Source organism: Arachis ipaensis, chromosome B10, assembly GCF_000816755.2.
Source record: "Arachis ipaensis cultivar K30076 chromosome B10, Araip1.1, whole genome shotgun sequence".
NCBI classification, from domain to species: domain Eukaryota; kingdom Viridiplantae; phylum Streptophyta; class Magnoliopsida; order Fabales; family Fabaceae; genus Arachis; species Arachis ipaensis.
The window spans coordinates 39,441,252-39,451,800 of record NC_029794.2 but is presented as its reverse complement, the minus strand read 5'-3'; the positions used below and the strand labels follow the sequence as shown (position 1 = coordinate 39,451,800).

General features: G+C 30.4%; 1 long non-coding RNA gene across 1 annotated transcript; it reads left to right on the top strand.

The window, feature by feature from the left end:
* Positions 7,547-8,306, top strand: LOC107622253. The gene is made up of 3 exons (XR_001616147.2): positions 7,547-7,647; positions 7,785-7,817; positions 8,232-8,306. It is a non-coding gene; the product is annotated as an uncharacterized LOC107622253 (long non-coding RNA).

The following is a 10,549-nucleotide window of genomic DNA, read 5'->3' as shown; positions in this document are numbered from 1 at the left end:
TTTTTTTTTTTCGTTCTTTTGAAACAAAAAAAAATGAGCTCCTAATGGTATTAGTTATTTCTTCCTATGAAAACTTGGAAAAGCTTTTTTTTTTTCCAAAAAAAATTAACGAATAACTGATGAATACATTTTATAAAGAATAATAAATTAATAACACAAATAGGTTCTCTTAAAAAATTTGTAATAGACATATAGATTCTTAAGAAAATAAACAACAAATATTAGTAAGTTCTTGAAAAGATTTTACAACAGATTTATTGAGTAAAAAAAATCAAGTTCGTTCCCAATAAAAAACTGAGAAAATGATCAGATGTATTTAGTGTTATAATTTTTCAGAAACTTATTTGATATATTTTTTATTGATAAATCTATAAGTCTATCACAATTTCTTAGTGAATTATTTAATGCTTTTTTTTAAGAACTTCTAAAGTTTATTGCAAATTTTTTCATGACCTCATTTATTATATATTTTTTTTATTGATGAATTTTTATGTACAGTTATTTTTATGTAATATTAAAAATTAAAAATTGTTAGATAATTATTTAATTAAATTTATTAATTCATTTAATAATTTTCAAATATTAATTTGTCTTTATGTGATTTTTTAATTTTTTTTTATTTTGTAAAACCATCAAGAACACTTCTATTTTCTTAAAAAGTTAAAATGTGATATTTAGATAGAATAAGTAATATTTGGTAATGAAACTAATTTTAGTTAATAGAAGTGACATAAATACCACAGTCTTTTAGTAAAAATAAATAACTTATATGAATTTTTTTTATATTGAATTACTAGAGATGAATAATCAAACACAATATGTTTTAGAGGTCTGCTATACATATAAGCATTTTTGGTTTACAAGCTATACAAGTTGACCCAAGTTCAAGAAAAAAACACGCGCACCACTTCTTTAAATTGAGCGTCCAACGCACGCGTCTTACAACACGTTCATTATGCCGCACTCTTCCTCTTCTTCCTCAATCAAAATGCAAACCGTCAAGATTCAAGCGACATTTTAAACAAACTACGATTCTGCAAAGAGTAGAAGAAATCAAGAAGAAAAGATACAAATCTCCATAAAAAATCACCAGAAAAAACGAAAAAATATTATTCAAGATACTGTTTTACTGTTCTTCTAAGTTTTTTTTTTCTAGATTGTCTCTGTCATGTGCCTCATCCTTAACCAGCAAAACATTAAAAGATTTCAAGAAGAAATATATTGGCTCCCCCTTGATATTGGGTGTATTTCTTAAATCCTTTGGGTATATTTCTTAAATCGTTTGGGTGTATTTCTGTAATCGTTTGGGTGTATTTCTGAAGTTCTATTATTTTCAAAACAATTTCAAAGCTTGATTTCATAAATCATGAAAATCGAAAAAAAAAACAGAAGGAGATCGAAGGCAAGGAGAGAACGCACAAAGGAGATCGAACAAATTTGGCAAGAAACTCGAAAAATGAAACGAAATCTTTTTAAAAATGGAAGTTATATATTCACGCGTTAATTGATTTGGATTGATTTAAAAGTCTGTTAAAGAGGCACGTAACATAAGCAGCGCGTTTAGGAGCTTTTTTTTTTCAGGCTTGTAAAGTTTGTAAGGGCAAAACACTTGTATGTAGAGATTAATTCTATGTGTTATAGGAAAATTATCACGTATTCTCTGTTCGATCAAGTAGCCTAGCACCAATTTGTCTTCTAGCTAATGGTGAAACGACCAAATTAGCCTTGATAGAACGTGATTTATCACAATTGACCAATTCTATAACAAAATCGCAGAGTCGTGACTAAATAACGGTTGAGTCAAAACTTAAAAGTGAGCTGCTTGCAACTGTTAAATCCAAAACCAATTAAATAGTGTTTGTTGTCGTATAACTCCGTGGGCCAGCTGATTGGTCGTCCTTTTACGTGCTGGAGGATCATATGAACGGGTAGATTGTTTTAGGTCTTATGGCTAATCCGAATGCATCGCAACTTATGTATGTGTTGCTCTTTCTCAGTATTCTGTATTTGCCTAAGAGAAGAATGCTACATAATTATTTATATATAATAAAGCAACTGACCTGCTTGCAAAGAGAGGGCTAGGGATGGTGCAGAATTTGATGTGTTGCTGGATTCATAACACCATGCAGTGCTTCTTTATGTTTTTTTATTGAGCTTTGTGCTGTGTTCTAATTTAGTTTTTAGAAAAAAAAAACTTCTTCCATCATATACCATTTCATAAAATATAATTATAATATTCTTTTAGCATTAGAGAATTCTACCACCACTAGATGTATATCGAAAACCTTTATCTCGAAAAGTACTACCGCCTGATGTATAGTTTGATATATATAAAATGGGTGATGCTAGCTAGCAAAAAAATAATTATAATATAAGAATATTACATAAAAATTCTTATTCTCTTGATAAGCAAGTGACATACACTTTCTTATCACTTATCTTCCTTATCACCTATTATTTTGCTACATGTTTAGAGTTATTAATGTTCTTTCCAAAATTAATTTCAGTTTCTTTCAAATTAAATCCCTAACATCTCTCAATCACATTATTATCTATTAAAATACAATAATTCTCTGTAAAACATATAAAAATTAAATTAAAAAAATTTAACAATGGCTTATTAGTGCACATATGAGATAATTTGAAAAATACAATAAGACGTATAGTTTAAAATTTGATAATATTAATTATAAAAATTTATTAATTATAAACATTATAGGTATGAAATTATAAATATTATGAATACAAATTATAGATGTTATTAACATGAAATTATGGATGTTATGTATATGAATTTATAGATGTTATGTGTAAATTTATCAATTGAATAGATTAATTTAAGAATTTGATATTTTTTAAATTCAATTATGATAAAGTTTAAAAAACATCTGTGTTAACTTTATATTTACATATGCAATAACTAAAAAATGATATGTGTATGGATGTAATATCTAATAAACATGAATTTAATTTTTAGATGTTAGTTATATGTAATTATGAATGTTATGTATATGTACGTATGAATGTTATCACTACTAGAAAACTAGTTATTACAGACGGATATTTCTGACGAATTTTATCCCACGGAAATACAGACGGAATTTCAGAAGGATTTTTTGTCGAAAAACAAAAAAAAAATGAATTAGCATAAATTACAGACAGAAAAGAGAATCCGTCGATAATTTCGTCGAAAAAATTAATTTTTTTCGTGGAAAATGATTACAGACGAAAAATTTTTTCGTCTGTAATTAAATAGATAAAATGCTGTGTTTTATTAAATTATTACAGACGGAAAATCCGCCTGTAATTTAAAATTTTTCGTCGGTAATTTTGAGTTAAACCTAACTCTCCCTCTAATTTTGAGTTAAACCTAACGATCCACACTCCAAACGAGAGCTTCACAGTCCATTCTTCCTCTCCATTCATGCTCCAAACCTTTCTCCTCAGCGCCTTTATCCACCGCATTCTTCCATCATCAACACCTTTGGGACTTCCATCACTCTCCTTGTCATCAATCATCGCTATTCCCGTCCTGTCCATTCTTTTCCCCTCTTTTACAAGGATAAACCCTAATCATCCTTCAACGACTTTTTCTTCTCTTCAAACCTAACATCGATGGTGAGTATTTGAATTTTCTACTATATTTTCTTCTAGTTTTTAATATAATGAAATTACATTATTACAATATAATTTTCATATTGTATTAGTTTAATTGCTGTTTAATTTCATTTTCGATTTGGGATTAAGCTAGCGTTTGCCTTTGATTTTGATTTATTTAGTTGCTATGATGAATTTTTTATTTAATCAAAGTATTTGAAATGATGCACGTAAGATGTTTGATGAAAAGTCTCAAAAATGGGATATTGATTTGGAATGACACATTTGGCAATGGTTGGTATGAGTGTAAAAAAAGTGTGTGGGAAAAAAAGAGAAAAAGAGGAAGAGAAATATGCCCCACTACTGATCAAGTTTACATTGAAGAAAATAATGAGCAATAGATTAGTATATTATTAGAATTTAGGCTATTTATGTTTACGACTTCATGCCTTTAGATTATATTCTCTTCTCGTGAATTTATGCTTGCTTAGTATTTATTACTTATGCATAACTGTTGGACTATATATGAACATGTACACCTTTCTTTATTTATTTAGTTTTAATGTGATGCACCTTTCTTTATTTTTGTCAACAGGGATGTGCTCTTTTATTTTTCATTCTTGTATTCCTCCGATCCACATCTTTTGTTCTTTTTCTTCTTGTTCCTTTTCTTATTATAATCAATCTAGATTTTCAATTATATATAATTAAATAATAATTTTTAATTATATATACATAATTTATGCATTCGGTATTTTCATTTCTTAATTTAGTTTGTGTTTGTGCAGTAAACTGATTACAAATAGAATCTCTAGTCATGCTAGATGAGTTTTGACACCATTAATAAGTTTTGAGTAATTTTGACACACTTAATAAGTTTTGAGTAATTTGAGGAACAAAGAGAAGATTAAGTAATTTATATTGGACATTATTTTTATCAATTAAGCAAGAAATTCCAGAATTTTGAATAGAAATACCTGTGCTAGTTTTGTCACATTTACTGACATTTTCAGCAGAGCAAGTTTGAGATTCACCAATCTATATATATAAAGCTCATTTAAGTAAAATTCAAGTGCACAAGTATTCAAATTGAAGTTGGAACATGGACGTGTAGCACTAAACTTTGCATGTTGTTGTTTGTATTTGTGTTGCATTATTTGGTATCTCTGTACGATTCATCTTCTTTTGGTTTTTGTAACAGAGACTGGCAGTGAGGATGATGGCCTTTTGGATCTGAGTGAAGATGATTTTTTCTCGCGGGGAGTTCTAGTGATGAAGCAGATGCAGATGATGAATGGACACACAAAAGTACGAGGTGGGTAGAGATGTTTTACAACTTAAGCAGTTATTATATTATGAAAATTCATATACTCGCAGCAAGGTAAATGATGTTAAGAAGAGCAACTGGAGTATACCTGTTTGTGATGCTAGTATGGTCAAATTGAAGCCAGTAAATGGGTGTCAAGGAGTGGTCAAATTGTTGATGCTAGTATGGTCAAATTGAAGCAAGGTAAACGATGTTAAGAAGAGCAACTTAGTTACAAGAGTTTATTAATAGTGAGTGTTAGCTGTTAGCACAAAATGAAAAGTTCTTATTGGTGCCAATTTTTTTCACTTTTTTAAGGATAATAAACTAGATGCTTAGAAAAGAGAACAAAAAACTAAACTTTTTCATGATAGCTCCTTTCTTGCTTAAGTATTTGTATGGTTTTATTGTAGTGGATGATTAATGTTACTGTTGATTCTGATTTTACACCATTTCATGTGTAATGAGGGTGGTCAGCAGCAGCATACACTTCATCAAATAAGATTATTTTGCTTTATTTGTGAAGACTATTCTAATTAATAAGATAAAGGTTTACTTTTCTTATGCCATCGAATTTTATTTTACCTATTTATAATATTTATGAAAAAATATTTTTAATTTATCTCATGATATGGACAAAAGATGTTGTTGTTGTTGTTGTTACTTTCGCGTAAAGCGCGAGTCTAAACCTTGATTTTATTTATTGACAAGGTTTTTTTTTTTAGCATTCTTTTGCATTGGTTGCGCTCATGGAATTCTATTATCAATTGGGTGGGGCGTGCGGTTATGCAAAAACTGAATGTTAGTACCTAGGTATGTGTTTTTGCTCTCATCTTCCCAAAACTCATGCTAATTCTTTGCATCACCATTTTCATTCCCTTGTTAATACATGATAAACCACTATTTTATGGTTTATCTTGTGCTCAATTGAGTGGTTTTTATCAAGTCTTTGCACACTTATTCATACAAAATGCATGGTTTTACAATTTCCTTTCCGATTTTGTGCTATGATTGAAAACATGTTTCGTTGCTCTTAAATTTTACTAATTTTAATCCTATCTTATTACCATTCGATGCCGTGATATGTGTTTTAAGTGTTTTCAGAGATTATAGGGCAGGAATGGCTTAGAAGATGGAAAGGAAGCATGCAAAAGTGGAAGGAATACAAGAAACTGAAGGAACTGCTAAAGCTGTCCAGTCTGACCTCTTGGTACTAAATCAACCATAACTTGAGCTACAGAGGTCCAAATGATGCAGTTCCAGTTGCGTTAGAAACCTAACGTCCGGGGCTTCGCAACAATATATAATTTGCCATAACTTTCTCGAAGCCAGGCGACGCGCACACGTGGATAACGCGGACGCGTGACCTGGCAAAAATCCAACCCACGCGAACGCGTGGACGACGCTCACGCGTGACAGTGCAGCAACCTGTACGTACCAGAGCGATTTCTAGGCTATTTTTGACCCAGTTTTCGGCCCAGAAAACACATATTAGAGGCTATAAAGTGAGGGAGTCTATCCATTCATTGATACAATATTCATAATTCACAATTTTAGGTTTTAGATGTAGTTTTTAGAGAGAGAGATGCTCTCTCCTCTCTCTTAGGTTTTAGGATTAAGATCTCTTTTACTTTATGGTTATTTCTTCAATCCAGGTTCAATTTTCCTTTACTTTATGTTCTCTTCTACTTTTATTTATTCTAATGCTTTTACTTGTTAATTATTTATTTAGCCAAATTGGCTTATAAACTCTCCATGTTAGATTTGAATATTCTATTTAATGCAATTTGAGGTATTTCAGATTTAAGATTGTTTCCTTCTATTTATGATATAAATAATTTAGATTTTTCTCTTTTGGCTTTGGTTGAGTAATTGGTGACACTTGAGTTGTCAAACTCAGCAGTTGATTGAGAATTGAAAACTGCTGATTGATTTGGATCCCTCTAAAGCTAGTCTTTCCATAGGAGTTGACTAGGATTTGAGGAATCAAGTTGATTAGTCCACTTGACTTTCCTTTATTTAGTAAGGGTTAACTAAGTGGGAGCAATAACAATTCTCATCACACCTGATAAGGATAACTAGGATGAAATTTTCAGTTCTCATACCTTACCAAGAGTCTTTATAATTATTAATTTATTTTTCTTGCCATTTAAATTACTTGTTCCCTATTTCAAAAATCCAAAAATATACCTTTTTCCATAACCAATAATACATCACACCTCCCTGTAATTCCTTGAGAGACGACCTGAGGTTTAAATACTTCGGTTATAAATTTTATTAGGTTTTGTTACTTGTGACAACCAAACTTTTGTACAAAAAGATTCTCTATTGGTTTAGAAACTATACTTACAACGTGATTATTCTTATAAAATTCTTTACTGGCAAGAAGCCTCTCGTCAATACACCAATGCAATGTTTATTATCTTTTCACTTCTAGAAGTTTTTTTTTATAAAAATAATACTCTCTCTCTCTCTCTCTCTCTCTCTCTCTCTCTCTCTCTCTCTTCTTTTCCATCCCCAATCACAATCTCTTATTCTTTCTTTCCATCTGTAGGAGTTCAATCAAGCTTTCTCAACTTTTACTGACACTGAAACACAATTTTCTCATTGTCTATTTCTTCAGGTATCACATCATCATATCAATTCTTTCTTTGCTGTTACAACTTACAATTATGCCTCTCACTCTCACTCTTTCGCAATTCTGAACCTTTTAGCTCATCACTTTGTTGCATTAAAACATAGAGGTATGCTTATAATTTCCTGCTCTAGTTATTATGCCAGCTATGCCATTATAGACTAGACAGTTAATTTAAGCATGTAACAAGTTCCTATTATCATGATAAAAGTTCCAATTTTAAATGCTATCATTCAATTTTTTCAGGAAGAGTTTAAGTCAATCTGCCTTCGAACAAAGGTACAACTGACTATCTTTCCTTTTGTTTTATTTTATGATTTCAGGAAGAGTTTAAGTCAATTTTCGGTTTTTTAATATTTGCTTAATGTCATAGAGTTTGGATATTTTTTTTAAAATAGGGTTGTTCTCAGATCTTGTTTGAGTGCAAAGAGACCTAAGGGATCTCTATGTCTCTCTTTGCAGTTAATGGTAACATTCCCCATGGAAATTCTTTTATAGACAACATTTGCTTTTTTATCTTTTTCAAGACCTGTGACACCACTGCCAGAACCCACTGCTTTGCGATGTCGAGAAGGTCTGAAACTGTCTAGGTGGTAATCCCGACAGCTTCGCTTCTCCTTTCTGTCAAGATATCCAAATGCCAATTCTTTCATTTGCTAGTTATTCTATCATTCAATTTCATCTTTCACGTAGGCAAGAGCCACCCTCGATGCAGTTGAGGAAGTCATAGAAGAAAGAGATCTCGATCCCTTATTTTCAGACAGGTATTGTCTGCTTTTGCCTATAACTGAAGTAGCTTATATAGGATGTATATATTTTTTATATATATTTAAAATTTGTCATGTGTACATTTAATATAGAGAAGTGAAGTTGGTAGTGATAATGGGACATTAAAGTATACAACCACTATTTGATAATGGTTCAATTGAGAGTTTTCGTTTAACTCTTCGTATATTTTGGTATTAAAGTATATGATTGTACTTTGTTATGGCAGGTATACTTTATATTGGATAATGCTACTACTTAGTAAGCTTGCATTCAGCTACTATGTGGAGGTATTATGTCTTCAAATTTTACTACAGTTCCTCCTTTAAGAAGCTCATGGTTCTTGCTTTCTAAGAAGAGATGTGATTCTCTATTTACTGATTCTTTTATAGAAAATTGTGCATGCAAAAAGAGACTACTTCTGGAGTGCAAAATGCTTTAAATAATATGCTTTATTTTTATTCAAGCATTACATTTCACTCCAATTCCAATTCGGGTTTTGATTCTATTTCAGTCAGGAGATGTCAAGATTAACTTTCAATGTGAAGCTTGATGCTGCCGATGCAATTTAGTTATCTATTATTTTAGATTATTCTATCTTTAAGTGCTAAGTGTAATTTGTGACATTCATGTAACATTAGGATGGTCATCTTTTTTTTTTTTTTTGTATCTTTTTATTAAGACAGTGAGGTATTAGCCAATGATGTTGAAAAATAACATCCAATTTTATAGGTATCATGTAATGAATATTATGTTTATTTATGTGATTTTTGGCTTTCTTTTTTCAATTTACAGTGTTTGATGGAGTAAATTTAGAAAACAAACCTAAAGTATTCATTTTGCAATGAAAAATTAAAAAAAAAAATTCTATTTTACCTTACTGACGGATTTATAGATGGATTTTCTGTCTGTAATCAGAGTGTGAGATGATTTTCCAAGGTTCAAATTACAGACGGAAAAGCTGTCGGAAAATTCGTCTGTAATTACAGACAGAAAATTCGTCTGAAAATCCGTCTGTAATTACAGGTGAAAAATCCATCGGAAATCCGTCTGTAATTACAGACGGAAAATCTGTCTATAATTACAGACGAAAAATCCGTCGGAAAGTTCGTCGCCTGCGGGAAATGGATGGAGAATTTACAGAAGGAAAATCCGCCGGTAACTGGTAAAAATCCGTCGGTAAATAATTTTTGACGGGGCTTTTACAGAGGGACAAAATCCGTCGGTAACCAAAAATTTGTCTGTAATAAAGACTAAATCTGTCTGTATTAATCAATTTTCTAGTTGTGTATGTGTATGAACTTAGTTAGTATACAATATAATTATAAATACACATAAAAGCACAAAAAAAATTAAATCAGTTTATTACCATACCTCATCAAAGCTAGTGTGATTTTTCATATTCTCGAGAATTGGTTGACTGACAACAACCTCGTCGGGTGAGTCCGTCTGTTGTTCAAATTCTTCATTAGCACCTTTTACCATAGGTACCGTATTAAGAACGAATTCAAATGCCATACTATTTGCAACGATAAACGCGACTTCTTGTAAAATTTCTTGACTTATACACTATTCTGCTTGCAATGGTATTATAGTCATGATTTTTGAATGATCATAATTAAATTAATGGAAGGTATATATTACAAAGAATCAAGTGAAGTAAATACCTTAACGGAAATAAAGAATTAATGATTTTTTTTTGTATTTCCATTGATTGATATTAAATGCCTTAAAGGAAACAAAGAATCAAGTGTAATTAACTCAATGTATATTATCATTGCCGTTCATTCTTATTATTATTATTATTAATATTTAATGTATTCTTAAATATAAAAATTAAATTATAAAAGGAATATTAAGTATTGAAAACAAGAATGACTAATAGTAAAAAATATGATATTATAATTAATATCATTAATAAGTAGAGTTGATACGAATATGATAAGTGGAATGATAAGAGAGTGAGATAAAAAATCAAACTGTTATTAAGTGATAGAGGAGTGCTAGGGGGCCAGAAATTTTCGTAATTTATAGCCATCAAGTAGCTATCAATGATATTTTTAATGGTGTGAGATTTCATCCAATGGTATGGATTACTCATTTTTCTTTTGCTAGTTATATGCTAGCCAAAATTTAATAAAGTTGCTGGCCCGTAAACTTTTTCTATAAAAAAAAATAGTTCAAATATTATTGTTACAGTTAGAAAATTACATGTTTCATTCAGTTTTTTTTTTACTCGTAATATT